Source organism: Anomalospiza imberbis, chromosome 7 (assembly GCF_031753505.1).
Source record: "Anomalospiza imberbis isolate Cuckoo-Finch-1a 21T00152 chromosome 7, ASM3175350v1, whole genome shotgun sequence".
NCBI classification, from domain to species: domain Eukaryota; kingdom Metazoa; phylum Chordata; class Aves; order Passeriformes; family Viduidae; genus Anomalospiza; species Anomalospiza imberbis.
This window is the reverse complement of record NC_089687.1, coordinates 18,438,104-18,454,973: the sequence shown is the minus strand read 5'-3', so window position 1 is coordinate 18,454,973 and position 16,870 is coordinate 18,438,104. Positions and strand designations below refer to the sequence as shown.

The following is a 16,870-nucleotide window of genomic DNA, read 5'->3' as shown; positions in this document are numbered from 1 at the left end:
AACTGGCAAGTGGCCATCACTCTCTGTGGTTCTGTGATCGTTTTACTCTCCAGCTGTGTGTCCCTGTACGATATTAGATTGTCTCTAATTGCATGACTTTTCATTTATAGTTCTGAATTTCATCTCGTTCCACTAACACCAGTCATCAAGCTCATCTAGTCCTTTCTGTATAATAGCTTGCTCAGTCTTTGACAATGCTTTACAACTTTGTGATAGGAGCAAATTATATTGGCCTATTTCCATTTCTTTGCTGCAACAATAAATTAAACTTTAAATAAAATCTGTCCAAAAATTAAAACAGTGGCAAGCAACTTTGACCAAAGTACAGGTTACTGTGATACTTGCTGTATTTTGTAAAATATGTTAATACTACTCTAAGACCCTTAATCTTAAATAAACAATACCATTAATTTTACAGTCTAAAATAAAATAGTATTTTAATAGAAAGAAGAAAAGAGACCTAAATTGAGCTTTTTCTTCTTGTAAATAGTTTTTCAAGATAAATCTCATTTCATTTAATCAAATACATTGAATCTAAAGAATTCCTGTCACCTGTTCCCCCCGTGACACTTACAATTCTTAATATACTACTAAATTAATCATGGTGATCTAGGTGACTGGAAAACATGTTTGCTAGCTTTGAGATGACATGAAACTGGGAGGGCTACAACTAAACAGGAGGATAGTATTAGAATTTAAAATGTCTTGACAAACAACAAAATGGGCTCAAAAAGTGATGCAATTGAAGAATTTTAAGTTCTACATTTTATACTTAGACAATATGGAAAGAATTCAGACTGCAGAAATAAAACATCCAAGGAAATGTAGGATCCAAGAGATCCTACATCTGAAAGCCTCCAGGGAGATGTAAGATTTGAGCTCTTTCTGTCATAATTTTACATTGAAAAGATCGATTGAAGACACAATTATTGTCTTTATATGTACAAAAGCTTCTTCCAAGGAAGCAAAGGAATTTGTTTTCTTTTTATCAAACATACAGATAAACAGTTTTTGGCATTAAACTGCCACAAGAGGTTTTGTTAGGAAAACTTTTTACCAGTGAAAAAAGGGAATTAACAGAGTAGACATATGACAAGTCTTAAAGTCCTTTCAAGGACTTTAAGAAAAGCTAGACCTCGGAAGAAAAAGATCAGTGGTGAGTGAGTTTTGTAGCGAAACTGATTAGGATGAGAGTCAAGAAACTTGTAACCGGCCTTCACTGTTTTAGGGTCTTAATAAATGTAGGTTTCTCTTTGTTTTGTGCTGCTTCATCTGTTGTATTTCTCCCCAGGCCTAAAGGAAGCTGTCAGCACTCCACGGAATTGCATGAAAGATTGCATAACATGAGATTGCCCTGTTGGAAAGTGGAAGGTGTCGAGCTGGTGCCGTACCTCTCCTAAGATTTATGTTTTCACTGGTCCACTGCTGAAATTAGACAGCAAATAAACATCAGTTCTCCTGTGCTTGAGGTTTCTGTGTTTCATATAATGCTCCACTGTCTGTTCAGTAGCCACAGCTGAGACAGAGGTCCCTTCATGCAATATCGATGTACTGAATCGTGCACTTTTAACAGTAGGTGTTCCTGCAAAAAAAAATCTTTCCAAATGGCTCTTACAAGAGCTATATAAAAACACAGCTTCCTACACATTTTCCAACATTTTAGATGGATGTATAACGAGCAAGTCACCTCTGAAAATGCTTCAAGTAACTACTTGAAACCTTAAGCCAATATGAGACAGTTCTGTCAGAAAGGACAGACGCATTTTCCACCCACTCTTAGCCTGCTTATTTCCCACTGTGCTGGCCTGAGCATTTCTGCATCTCTGCATTTCAGCCAGATCAGCCCAATAGTCTGGTTGAAAACTGTAAATAACTGGGCAGATTTCAGAAAGATCAAAGAGGTGATCCATTGCACTTAAGAAAAGAAATTAGGAGTCTTAATGCCTTGAGATGTCCTCTCACTTTAGAGTGAAAAGGACTAGCTGACTACCTTCAGTCTTCCAAATTGTAGTGCTTCACCTAAGTGCAAGCTCAAAAGGCTTAAGGCACCAGAGTATGAACACATGGATCTCCTGAGCTTTGAATAATGGAGCAGAACAGGGCTCTAACAACTGTAGTTGACAAATATTGGCACAGATCCTGTACCTGGTGTAGAACACATATAAATAGAATAAAAAGGCAAAAAAGGGTTATTTAAATGCTTAAATGCTAGCAAATCCAATATCAAATTAGGCTACCATTCAGTTACAGCAGCCTTAGGATTGCTCTTCCAAGATCAGAAAGTGACCAGGATCACCTGTTTCCTTTCAACATGGACATCAGTACAGCATTTTAAGAAAAATGTGCAGCAAGGATCATGTAATGTGAAAACAGATATACAAAGGTCCATACTGGAAAAGTTTGGGGGTCCTTCAAATCAATTTTCTTACTCTCTTTAAAACTTATTTTAGGAAACTATCCATAGGTCTCTGGCAAAATGTACTCTAAAGAATTATGAAAAAAATATGGTAAAAATCAGTTAATTGTCATATTTAATTACTGTTAACCAATAATTGGCAATGACTTGCATTTGTTAAAGTTAATCCATTTTCCTCTTTTATCAGAAACGGCCTTTGAAAAATTGCTGATTTTCACTCAAATGTCAGCGCACAAACAAAAAACCTACTTTTCTTTCCAGATGAGAGGCCCTTCAATCCTCCCTTCTAGTATTAGACAATCTGGATTTTTCACTTGATGAAAATACCATTCTTAACTTTTTTATTTAATACAGTGAGATAAGCTTTCTACAGATTGTTAATGATCTCCTCCAGTGCTCCTTGACCACAGGAAAAAATCAAGGCTGATTTAAATCCAAGAAAGATTAAAAACAAAAGTTCAAGTTTCCCTTGCCAAAAAGAGAAATACTGTCTCCTAATCAAACAGCAATGTGGGAAGACTAGGCTAGAGTATCCACCAAATCCCTAAGGAAGCTGATTAAGTGATTACAGCCTTTCAGCTATCTAGCTGCAGTGGGCTTTTCTTCAAATCAGTCTTTGCCCTGATACACATCGTGAGAAACTATCCCCACAAGCAGAGTTGTGTGTGTCAGGCTAGAGATATATCCATTTTTAGTGTGTTTGTGTGGGGAGAGTGAATATACAATTCAAAGATGTAATGATAACAGAAGTGCCATATGTATGGGATGAGCTAGATATTTCCAGATGCCTGAATAGGAGAATATGCTGACTACTTATGCTGTTAATAAAACATGCTGTGATTTTTTTCCTGACAAATCAGAACTCAGAATTTAGCATTCCCAGTATGGGCATTATGCGGATATGTTTAGAATGAAATCTCCAATCAATCTTAACTACAGCATGGCTATAGAAATTTCATATATAATTTATATCCTTCTGGATACAAGGCACCAGGTACACGGGAGATTCTAACATCCCCGGAACATCTGTCCAGAAGTTTTGGATGAACGACATAAATCCATTATTCTGAATCTACTGACAAATTATTGTGGGAAATACTCTGTGAATCCACTTTTATAGCCTCTTACTGTGTTCTGCTGCAAACACAACCTATGAATAAGCCCGTGCCTTATCAGTTATCGCTTACGTAAGGCCAGATCAGGCCCCGACAGGGAAGCCGCGCGAAGTTTCCCTCGAGCCAGGGACAAAGGGGCACGGCTCGAGCCCTCCATCTCCATGAACTGCTGCGAGCAGCTTCCACTTCCACGCAAACCATTTCCACCCGCTCCTTGTAACCCGGCAGCGCCGACAGGGCGGGCGCAGCGGTGAGCGGGGAGCAGGCGGGAAGCAGGCAGGGAAAGCAGGGCGGAGCCCGCCCGGCGCCACCGCCCAGCCCGCTCCGCTGGCGGGCGCCGCAGGTGCGGCAGCCGAGCCGCCGCCCGGAGCCCCGGCACCCGCCGTTGGCACAGCGAGGGAAGACGGGCAGCCCGGTGCCGCTGGAAGCCACGAGGCCGAGTGAAAAGGCGGCCGGGGAGGCGGTCGGGGAGCGGCCGGGCTCCGCAATGGCGCGGCGCCCAGGGGAGGTTGCCAAGCAACCGGTCCGGCGGCTGCGGCACCGCGCTGCGCGGGGGGAGCGCCGCCGCCCGCGGGCTCGGAGCCTCCCGCAAAGCCTCCTCTGACACACGGCCTGTTCCAGAGGGACAGCTGCCCCCGGCAGCTTCAGCCGGGCCCGGGCACACGGGAGCAGCAGGAGGGGCGGGAAGGAGCAGGTGTTTAGGGCAGATAAGGGCAGGAGAGGCAGAAGTAGAGGGGGTTGCTGCGCAGAACCCGCCCTTCAGAGCCACCGGCGAGGGACAGCGGAGCCCCGCCGGGCGAGGTCCCTCCTCGCTACCCCAAGAGCTCATCTGAGCAGCGATGGAGCCAAATTCAGGCTTTACCATCAGGGCGGGAAGAAACCGGGGGATCACCATCCCTCCTTCAGTTAGATTTGTGTACCGTCTGTGTTGGATACAGTCAGCCATGCTGCCTACTGCCTGCAGCCAGCCAATTCCCCTGCTCCGGGTGGGCGGGCGTGTTGTGGGGCTTTTTTAAATAGGAAACGGTGACTGTAAAACCATAGAAACGGACCTGGGGAGTGGGGTGCTGGGACAGTTTTTACATCATCTCCACTCATTTCAAGCTGTTGGCATATTTTTGATAAAAAATTAACCACATCCACTACATGCCAAAACCCTGAGTTTTGACCCTGGTATACGTGAGGGTGTACGTGTCCAATTTGTAACTTTGCAAATTAAAGAGAGCCTGGATCTGAACGGAGCATTTTCTAAATAGGCTTGCATTTGCAAAGATAGCTGACTAGTGACAAACAAAACCGCCTCTTGAGAAACTTCCCAACCCAAAACACAATAGGCACAGAAAGCATGAGGACCATCCCACATGGGGGAAACGAATATCTCTGTGGATAACAGATGAGAATTTCTCCCCCGGGAACTGTACTGACGCTGACAGGCTCCCTGCAGCTGCACAGCACCAGCTGCCAAGGGGCTCCTGCAGGAGTTAATGCAGCTTGAAAGAAGCATTAACTCCCTGGATATCTATCAACCTTCAAGGGCAAGATGCCACAAAATGTTTCCTCATAAGCACTACTCATGCACCTACTATGTAGCTGCACCTGGAAACATATCAAGGTCTCTAAAGGAGAGAGAATCACACACACAAAAAAGCACAACTACAATAAAGCATAACTACACAGCACAACTTCCTTTCTCATTCATGGTCCCCACTAGATTCACTTTGCCACTGAAATGGAAGAGTTGGCTTTGTTTCAGTAAAGTGCCACTTCAAATAAACTAGAAGCAAAGTGGTTTCAGTGATTCTGGAAATTAAATCACAGATGAGGTCTCATATTTACTTTTAAATATTCTTTTAGTCTTATGATGGTTTATGGTTAGCAGTTCCTACTATATCCTTAGGGACAGAATGCAGACGGGTCCAAGCCAGCTACTAGTTACAAGTTGTGATGTCTCATGCTAATTGCAGATGGGGCTGATGGTACTGTTTATTACTGAGATACTTGACATTGACCTATCCAGTTCTCCTTTTATTTTTTTCTTCTTTCCCTCTTGCTCAGTTATGCCAAACTTGAAGTGCTGGGGCTAAAATGTTACATTTTTGCCTCAAACCAATTTTTGGAGGGAAGCTTCAACTCAAATGAAACTATTTCTAAGAAAAAGACTATGTATATGTATTTACCCTTAAAATTTTATAGCTGCCAATTTTCAAAGCATGAATAAGTCACATTCTGAATATGGGACTTTTTCTTTTGGAATAGTATCTATAATACTCGCCTAGAGTTGAAAATTTTTGAAAAATTAGTTTGCATGTATTTGAAAGAACAGATTTAAAAGTGTGAATTACAGAGATAATGCATTTTCTGTTAACGTTTTGTTTGTCCATCTGAGGGGATTTTCCTTTAACTGAAGTCTGTCTATGTGGACTCTGCTGACCCAGGAGTGGGAATGCTTTCATCTTTTTGTTCTAAATAATTTTGTATGTTTGTTATTAAAGAAACCAAACCAAACAAAGAAGAAAAGAAACCCCATAAAAACCCAGAAGGAAATATAGAAGGAAAAGGGGGCATTTAGGAGAAAAGGGAGACATATCTCAGACTGAAGACCGGCAGCATAAGAAACCTCCAGGGAAATGATACGTGTAAGAACTGTCTGCCTGGATAAAGCAGCTGTCTCAAAATTGGCTGCAGTAGTCCTGCAGGCTGGTTGCAGAGACGTGAAAAACTCAGACTTGTAGATTATTATGATCAAGAAGTTCATCTAGGTTGATCAGTTTGAATACAAAGGAGACCAGGCTGTGGAACAGAAGCAGGGGAGGAGGTAGTATAATGGAGAAAACAGAGACAGGAGAAAGCAAAAAGCTTGGGATGAATGGGCAAGAGAGGGAATAAAAACCTGAGATAACTGGACTGGAATTAATTGGAAGGATGGACAAAAATATGTGAAAATCAGTTTATAAACGTGATAGGAGCTGTGTGAAGTATGTGTAAACATGTATTCAGTAACTCATTCATATGTGTATCAACATGGCCTCCCTAAAATTGTGTATGAACATAACCATAGAAAGCATCTATTACTGTAGGAAGAAGGACTGAAATGACAGCATAGAATTGAGGTCTGCTTTAGTTTTGGTGCATTTGTCAGTAGATACTGTAATGCAATGTTCACTGTCTGATGTAGTATACAATATGGATGAGCTCTTAAAAGCAGTGAGATTTGTTTTGGAGGAGACTTCCTTGATTCGTTGGTACTGCACAGGGATCAGGAGAAGTGACTGGTGGGAAGGGGGAAAGAAGGATGATAACTGTGTCCTTCATGCAAGATCTGTATGCTGTCTTGGAGAACTGGCCATGCCAAAAGTAGGGTTTGCCTTTCTGGCATCAGATGCCTGTATCTATTGGCATATGCATCTAAGCCAATCTGAACTCCTTTCATATTTCTGGAGAAAAATAGGTCTTGTAAAAGGCAATTCTTCTGACCTATTTCAGATATCTACCTTAAGATGAAGCAAGTTGTGCCCTAGAAGTGCCTGTCTCTCTGGACTGACTAGGAGGGGCAAGAGATGAGTACTCAGTACTGCCTGATGGCAGGCAATTCACTCAATTGCCTGTTTTCACACTCAATGTGCTGTTTTCACAGGTGGCTACAAATCATATATGTGATTTCTAGAATGTAAAGATAGCCTTAATCCACAACTGATTGCTTGAGTCTGCCACTTACTAGCATACTTCTAATATGATTTTTTAAAGTGTGAATTATTTAGTAGATCCTTTTACTTCCCCACCTCCTTAGTAAATATCAGCCACTTATTTTGCACCTATTACCATTGTTCCCATTTTGTGTTTTAAGAAGCGAACCACATGTGGTTTGGGTACCAGAATGATGTATGAAAATATATGGGGTCTGCATTCTGATACACATTGACAGAGACAGGGGAAAATTGAATATTCCGGTTGTAGTACTCAACAATATGTATTAATGACTGTAATTTTAATAGTTATTATGTATTGCAGTTCTGCCAACTGTCCAAAGCTTCACACTACAGGCATCTCTACAGCTGAGAAACTATGTATTTTAAATGAAGATGTCATCAGTGGGAGACACATAAGACTGGATGTATATGCAAAATTTGGCAACCAAAAGGGAAAAATTAAACCAAACAGCAAGAAATTAGATCCTATGATGAGTAATATGGCTGTTGATTTGTGCAGAACACAGCCAAATGGTTATATAGGATTTCCCAGACCATCATGTAGGAACTGTTAGAGAGCTTTAAGCTGCACCTTCATCCCCTCCAAGTCCCATGCAAAGGCAGAGAGCAAATATCATCACTACTCCCTGGTGACCTGACCAGCATGCTTGTTTCCCTGGGTAATGAAAAGCTCAGTCAGATATATAACATTAAAAAGCATTAAACAAGTCTCTATTAAATTTAGAAGATTTTTTTTTTGCTCTGAAAGGAAACAGAGTAGTTAATTGGTCCACAATTAAATAGAAATGCCATTAAAAAAATCCTGAAACAGTTTGCCAGGCCCAGTTGCTGTTTGCCTTTTATAGTGTTTTCAAAACCTGTTATATCAAGACATAAACTGAAAATATTCTGAACACTATGAAAACATCTTTATGGATCAATTTATCCTGAGGGAAAAAGTCCTATGGCCAACACATGCAGTTAAGTAAGAGCAGGAAGGTAGTATCACTATTCCATCAAGAAACTTGAAAGGCCTGAGGGAGCAATGCAGATTCATAAGAGCAGGATCAGAGGGAATGGTTATGAGTGCGTATTCTGACATTCTGCCCAGTGTGGATTATACCAGTTATACCTGATTTAAAAAGAGTCTCAGCTGAAACACACCAAATTAATGAGAAACCCTTAGTAAGTTAACTTATGGCAAAGTATTATTGCAATAACACGGGCGCCTTGTTTCATACTTGAACATCACTTTCCTGGGTAGTGATGTTAGGAAAAAAAGGAGAAGTGCCACAGAAGTATGGAAATGTGCCAGAAATGGAAAGCTGGATACTAACATCATATATCTGCCCAAAACTAATTTTTTATAGCTCCTGATTGTTTTCTTAAGAGGGAGAAAACAATTAACAGCTTTAAAGTTCAGTCACTTCCTTTAAAAATGCAGATTTGGTTTCAAGGTAACTATTTAAAAAAAGCAGTGTAGGCTTGTTCATTATAATACTTTATAACTATGGGGAAAAGAAGGATTGCTGAGGACAATCTACAAAATTCTAGGCTAAAATCAAACTGCAGCCAATTGTAACTGAATTATTTGGAACTGAAATTTGTTGAGTTTGATAATTTTTTTCCAGCTCAGAATAATTTCCTAAGTGTATGGGGTTTTTTTATATACTCAGTTTGCATTTGTTGGTACGTGTGAATAAAACAACAGAGCAGATGTTGAAAACCTCAGGAGAGTTTTTCCATTCCCACTATGTTTGAGCCAGCAAAACAGGTTCTGATTTGAGGGAATACAGAAGCTCCCCTAAGAGTTCTTAGAAGCATTCCATGCTCACAGCATCACCTGCAACTTGGAGCTGTACCACTGCAAGGATGTTTTCCCACAGGAGCTGTGCACACCACACTGCTTATTTCCATCAAGAAACATGGATACACATGTCAATATTTCCTTTACAATGTATTCAACTTTTTTCATATAAACTCAATTTGTATACCCTTCTAAAATTTCTCTTTCCCCCACTCTACATTTGACTGTGTTTTACCTACCAGTCACTCTTCTCTAGATTCACAGATGATATTTCCTCTTACCACAATTCCAGAGACATTTGCCCATCCTCACAATATTTATACCAGCTCACCAGCTCATTCCATTTCTGCATCATATCCTTCATCTTTCTCACTAAGGACAGATTATTTTGAGAATGTGTGAATCCATGAACTAATTTGGAAGTGAGGTCAATACTGAGAAAAGCTATATAATCCCTTTCCCAGCAATGGAGAACACTTCTCCAGAGTTCCCAGCCTCTGCCACTCCACAGAACAAGATATCAGCATGAGTAATAACACCCAAGTGTCCCATATAACATTAAAGGTCATCATCATTCCCTGAGGCTTATGTTCAATTTTTTTTTTCCCCTGAAGAATACTAGTGAAGTACTAGATTTCTCTGTGTGAGAGTAGCCTGCCTTCAGCTTGGCTTTGAGGGCCAAAGCTTTGCTTCAGATGAAAGATCAAAAAATTTCATCTGGCAAAAGCACAAATATCTTTTTACGGTCACAAATGTAAAGGCTGTGAAGCACTTTAAATGTTAACTATAAATTAAAATACCATAAAAAATTTTGAAACAATAAGTCTTGAAAATTTTATGACTGTTGCATATGTTTAGCCAACATAACTACAAAAGCAAACTCTTTGCAAGATGTAAAATGTTATTCTGTTGAAAAGTGATTCTTTTAAGTGTGGCCCAGTAACATTTAATGTCTATTTCTTTCTAATCAAATTGACTTCCTTAATAACTTTAAAGGTTTCCATCTTCCTATTGCTTCTGAGAGTAAAATTCAGTGCTTTCCATTTCATCTATTAGTATTTTCCAGAAGCCAAATGAAAGTAGAACTCAGTCTGCATCCCAGTATTTTAAAAGCAAATTCTCATTGCTTCACTAGGAGAACTTTTTAGCAGTATTATCGTGGTACTTGGGAGGCTGTTTACTGTCAATGCTTTTGTGGTGCTACCCATTTTACAAAATGGAAACCAGGTTCTGCACTGAAAAATCTAACCTGTGTGAATGCATTTGCACAGGGTGTTTGTGCAGCCATCACCAAAGCCTCAATCTGCAAACAATCGTGCAGTGTTTGCCCCATGTCTGCTTTCAGGTTAACACAACTACAGATGGAAGATTTTTTCATCCTGCCTGGTGTCAGTACTTATCTTGTAGTTTCCATGGTTGCATTATTGACTTTCAGCAAGGAGAAAACACATGGAGCTCACACACTCTACAAATACACCTGTTAAACTCTTTGGATACAACCTTGTGTGCTACAGTGCTAGTTAAAATAACTTTGCCAGAGACTTCAAGGAGGGAAGACTTATCTAACAAAGCTTGCCTTGTGGCCCAAGAAGTAGGATTTTCCACTCATTTGGCTTTGGTACAAATGTTTTACTTATACACAAAATACAGTTAGCATACTTAGAGATAGGCTGTCAAATTTCAGCTATCCAGGGCAGAGTCATTGTTTCATTATAGTGCTTGTCTAGAAATTTTCCATATACTTTAAGCACATGGTTTGTTAGATACTCAGGTGCTGGCCCCTGTTTATGGAACTAATTTTTAACTGCAAATCCCAGTGTCCAGGTAAAGGACATTTGTTTCTAACCTTGCTCCCCACAGTTTATGATCCATGAAACTCTGGCCACTGTTTTTCTTGAGATCACAGACTGTCAATTTTTGTTTGCATGTATCTGTCTCCATTTTGTATATATGTATGGAATCCAGCTCCTAATATATCTGTTATCCTACTGAGACAAACGGTTGAGTCTAGAACACAGTGTATTGCTTTAGAGAACTTGAGTCAGACTTCTAATTTCAGAGTGAGTCATTTACCTTTATCATGAAATAAAACTACATTGGGGTCAAAGTCTGGGAGGATTTTGCAGTTGCACTGAGGATGGTGAGACATGGTAAAGATGGTATAGAAAAAAAATGATGTATAATTACCTCCCATTCAGATGGGAAGATGGTTTCTGCCCCACTCTGAAAGCCTGCCGGTAATAATTCAACTAAAGCAACACTCACCCTGCTGTGAGAGGAATGACAGCAGTAGATGGGGAAATATTGTAGCTTTAACTAAGTTAGCTTAGTATCAGTAACCAGAATGCTATGGAGTCAGAAGCTAGCAGGCCAGAATAATCAAGTAGGCTTTTACAGGTCCATACAGCACAAATGCTGCCTTTGAAACCAAAGTGCTAATCTAAAGGCTGGCTGGACCTGCTGCCATTCTGCTTTTTACTGCAGTGTTGAACGGTACCCAATATTTTGGCTAGAGCAGGTGGTTTGGCATCTGAATTACTCAAAAGCTGTATGTTACAACTCCATTTAAGATCAGACAATCAGCACCTTATGGCATAAAATGAAGGCACCCCTTCTCATACGACAAGGCCACATCAGAAAATGACTTGCTGTATGTTCAAAACCTGGACATTTATCATCTCAAAATGCATTCCTGCTCATGCTGTACATCATCGGTTTGTGCAGGTAAAGTAGCGTACATGGAGCAATCATTATCTTATTGAACATGAGCCTCTTTCTTGGTGAAGGAAGTTTGCATTTTTAATGCATAATGGCAGCCACCTGTGAGGATCTCCAGAAAAGATGGTGAGGACCAACTAGCATTATCTACAATTCATCTGGCCAAAAGCAGCAGAAACCAAGCAAAGAATCAAGCAGCAAGAAAGATCACAATTGCACAAAGCCTAAGAAAACTTCACATGGAACAATCACTGAACTTCAGCTTGAGAGATACAAAAGCAAGTTATTGCTAATTTTTTTTTATTTATTTTTTAAATTTTTCTTTCATATAGTATGAACAACCTGACAAAGTTTTGTTTGCTTAATGTTTCCATCAAGTAAATCACTTCATAATGCTTTCAGCTTTGCCAAATACTAATTGTCTATACTTGATTTATTTCTTTAATGGCACTATAAATGGTGAAATATTTCAGTGAAAATAGAAAGTAAATATCAACTTCGCAATGCAGATTCAGATATCCTCTGTCCATTCAAATGCTTATAACAACAAAAACTTCACCATTTAATAGAAAAAGTACATTTTTAGTCTGTTTATTGGAAAATGTTTGACAGTATTATTTCCCTAATATACAAGTTTAAAAAACAGGAAAGAATGATGAATCTATGTTGTTGGGTTTTTAATAGGAAGATTAATAACTGGTTTTGTGTTTATTTAATAAGCATGGTAGTAATACTGCAGCATTAAAATGTATTTCCAGCCAGTTTTTTTGAGAACTTTTGCTACAATCTATTTATTCTGGACTGTGTCAAGTAGGTTGCTCAGGCAATATATGAGTTTGAGTCTTGTTGCTCCTGTATAAATTTATTGAAATCTGGCCATTTAACACGTCTTTAAAATAATTTCTAGATATGCTTAGAAAAAGCTTCTTAGCAGCTTGTAATAAAATACTTAGAGAGCTGCCATGTATTGGCTGTGTTTCTACATTAGCAGCCCCTTCAGCACAGTTAATACTGAGAACTTCTGAGGCACCCAGCACTGAAAGCAGGAGTGGAAGCAAAGCCCTTCTGCTGGTCCCAAACCAGTCAGAGGCAGAAAGAGGAAGCAGCTGAACTTCACTTGGAGGTAAAGGTTGGAAAAGGAACAATAGTAGGTTCAGAAGCAAAAATAAGAGAGGTAAAGTTGAACTGAAGAGAGTGCATATAGTTATTCAATGTTTCTTTAAATTGTCCTCTGTCAGTATTTTGGTCCCAAAACTTCTTTACAGCATATATTCCCAAGTATGCATTAAGTACAGAATGATTATTTCCTCAGCTTTTTTAAAAAAAATCTTAAAGCATTTAGTAATTCACAACATAATTTACCTCTCCTCATTACCACCTCTGGGAAATGAGGTACATTATTTGTTTTTCAAAGACAGTAACAGAGGAAGAGGAGGTACAAGTGACTATTGGCAGAAATGTCTTCTCACCCAGCAATTCTAAGACTGGTGGGTGTCCATGAGATGAGAGAAGGTACAAGAAATGGATTTCTTCAAGTGACTTCAGGAAGCCTCTAGAAAGGAGGCCCTGGGATTCCTGACGTCTGCTTGGCAAGCTGGGACCAAGGGCAAAGAGAGGAGGGCTCTGATGGGCAAGAGGTTGCTTCCACTCAGGGGGAGTGCAGGACCAGGGTCTGCAGCTGCAAAGGATCCACGCTGTGGTTTGGAGAAGCCGGTGAGAGCATGCCTATGGCCTTAGAACATTGGAAGCAGCAAAGCAAAAATCTTGCTTGAGATTTTTTGTGCTCCATTTGAGAGCTGAGTGTGTAATGGGATTATGGTTGCATTTCTTTCTACCAGGTATGAGTCAAGCAGATAGACTATATTAGATTTCAGTGTCCTCTCCATCCCTTTGGTGGGAGAGTTTTTAGGGCTACTTGGGGGTAGAGCAGGGCTGCAGGTAGTGACCACACAAATCTATTCATCCAGGTCTGAGATGAAATCAAGGAAGCAGCCCTGGCAGCATAACTGATGCTGTTCTTGCTCTTGCTGCAGGATGGCTACACTGGTCTCTGCTGTTGAGATCTGATGCTTATAGGAGTACAAAGTACACTTCAGTTAGAGTAATTCAGTATTCAAAAATAACAAGTAGGCTTTAATAGCCCTTATACTTAAGTTTCACACAACATTGGGAGAGTCAACATTCTCTTAGGGTCAAGTTATGCTTGAACTCCTTCAGTAATATCCAACTTTATTCCTAGTGAAAGATAACTGGATCATGCTTTAATATGATACAGCCATTTATGTGCCTCTGTTTCCCAAGACCTAATGGTCACAATAAATATACTCAAAATCTGTAAGAATTCTGCTTCAATATTTTCCTTTAAGGGCTGTGATAACTCAATTGATGTCCTTTTTATTTTTTTAAACAGAAGAATTCATCTAAAGATTGCCTTTGAAGCTACATGCCCATTTGACCTACTAACTGCATTTTATGAACACTGCAAAATTTCTGTGATTATAAATATTTTTTCTCTGAAAATTGGTGCAGTCTAAAAAAATCAAGAGAACAGAGCCAGGTATTTATCCACTTCCCTAATATTGAGAACATGAGTCATTCCATTGACATGTCTGTTTGTTGTTGAAGTGGGGCCTATAGACATATGAGAGCATCATTTATTTAATGTATTTGTCACCAGAGGAAATTGCAGATCATTTGGATATGATCATTCATCATTTCTCCAGATCCGTTCAATAATGAAGGAACCTTTACCATCTAGTGAAGAGACTTTCAAACATTGCAATGGCTCAGGCATACCCAGATAATGCATATTGAAAACATTGATCAGAAAAATGCAGCCAAGCAGGCAACCTGCAGAGATGGCAAGAATGTGTGTGAACCTCCTTAATGTTTCACTTGTATCTATGGAATCATCTAAAGCCAACACAGCATCAAGCATTCAAATCCCAACAGGCAATTTTCTGTTGCTTCACTAATCAACACAAAAAGAAAAAAGTTTGCCTTTACACAGGTGTGTGAAAATTTTGATGAAGTGCTACTTACCACCTTATAATAGAAAGCAACAGGGAAAAAACTGCACATTCTCTTGTTTTTGTTTTTTTTTCACAAACTGGTTATTGAGCCCCTTCTCTGACCTATGACTGTGTAAGTCAATGCATTTCTGTGTTGTTTTTCCCAACTAAAACCATTATTGGTGTAAGTAAGAGAAGATAGAAAAAAGACCAGAAGGTTTGAAAGAAGAGTCAGGGGGTGCTGCATGAGCTTCCCACCTCCTGAGTCATTCTGCTGTCTCTCCCAGTGGGTATCATGCTTCTAAAAAAATAACAAAAGGAATATTTTTTCTCTCTCGTGCAATATGGAATGGAGTTTCAAAATAAAAATTTCATTCTTATATATAAAAAACAAGTCACAGAACAGATGTGTTTCATATGGTATATGCAGCAGTGCAAAACCATGTTTAGTCACAGACAAGTCCTCCATTCTGTCTTCCATCAGGGAGAGGCTGTTTTGGGAGATGAGGGAGGGGAGAATCCTATAAATCTCCTATGCCTCACAGAAAAAAACCCAAAAAAGATGAATTTAGGAAGTAAAGAGAGCCTCACACTGAAAATGCTATAATGAAGCAACAGTACATCTCTGCATCAAAATTGTGCAATCCCAGGGATGCAGTTGTGTGCTTTAAAACACAAATTCATCAGCACCAGAATACAGCACCAATATAGCCTCCCACAGAAAAAGAAAACACTTGTGGATGACCACCTTAAAACAACAGCAACAAATTACCACAACTGGGATGAAAAACACAAACTCAAAAAAAATTCTTATTACAAACATGCAAGATTAAAAAACATAGGACCAGAAAGCTGCAAAGAGCAACATCATTTTTCATTATTGTGCTAAGACCTGATTGAATGCTATGAAAAATCCATGCAGTGGCAAAGATGGCTATTATTTCCTCTCCTCTTGCTCTATTAATATTAATTGAAAACTAGGTGTGGCACCACAAGAGAAGAATCTTGGTAAAAAACAGCTAGAATTTGTTGGCTTTTAGCTTTCTAATTAAATATAATGTTGTCTTACCTGATTAAAAGAGGATTAAAAATCATAGCATAAGAAATATCCATACACTTGTAGATAGATGATGAGAGGCTCCTTCTACTGCAGGTACAGGTTCCTGGGCAAAGAAGCTTGTAAACTCTCGATTTCACTGAAATGAAAAAGGAAAGAAATAAAGAACCTCCCCATAAAAGCAACAAAGGAACCTCTGCAGTATTCTGTAGTCTCTTCGCCTGCTTCCTGTTCTGAGATTCACTCCTTGAATCCCAGCATCGATCAGAAAATTGGTTATGGGGGAAAAAAAGGAGGGGGGAGAGCGGAGAGGGAGGAAACGAAGCGGCAGCGGATTCTGTGCTGGCTCCACCTCCTGGCAGGACCGAGCGCGCTGGAGCCCGCACACCCTGCCCGCACAGCTTGTGCACCGCGTTACCCTCGAGTACACAGCTTTAAATACAGGAACGGGAACACTGAGCAGTGCTTACCAGTTCTTGAAAGCTGGCTTGACATTTAAAGTAGACAACACGATATTTTTTTTTCCCATTGAGGTAAGTATTTGAATACATCAGTATACATGTAACTGACGAAAACTCAAGGAACTGCCAGATATCTTTATTTCACTATGTACTAATGCACGTTCTGTTTAGAAATAAAGAAATCATTCTTTGTGCAGAACTTTCCACTACAGAAATAGTAGCAAATAAGCATGCTGGGTTTTTTTCCTTTGATTATTGATCCTGCAAAACACAAATGACATTTATATATTTATTGAAAGCCAGAAGGAAATAAAAGTTGTTAAGCAAGACAGAAGGAATGGATGCTTAGATCTAGCAAGGACTATTACATTATTGCTCAATAAAGAGTGTTTAGGGTGATCTGTTTTATTTACTTGAATCCAAGGCTCCGTTGCATTTTATAGCAGCTTAGAACTGATCTTTGGTATTCTGGTTACTATTAGTTGTAAAAGACTAATGTACAAATTGACTGCCTCACCCCAGTTGTCTCTAGCCACAATTCCTATAATAGCAGTGTTGGATTTAGTGTTACTAAAGGATACCTTATACTGGAATGTTGT

The 16,870-nt window shown here is 39.6% G+C and overlaps 1 protein-coding gene across 7 annotated transcripts in view; it reads right to left on the bottom strand.

Annotated features, from left to right (window-relative positions):
• The window catches only part of SCN2A (sodium voltage-gated channel alpha subunit 2), a 75,828-nt gene extending 59,723 nt beyond the window's left edge, over positions 1-16,105 (bottom strand). For all 7 annotated transcript variants that reach the window (XM_068195726.1, XM_068195732.1, XM_068195733.1 and 4 more), the window contains exon 1: positions 15,823-16,105. The gene's annotated coding sequence lies outside the window, so the exon portion shown is untranslated. The remainder of the gene's footprint in view (positions 1-15,822) is intronic.
• Between the last annotated feature and the right edge of the window lie 765 nt (positions 16,106-16,870).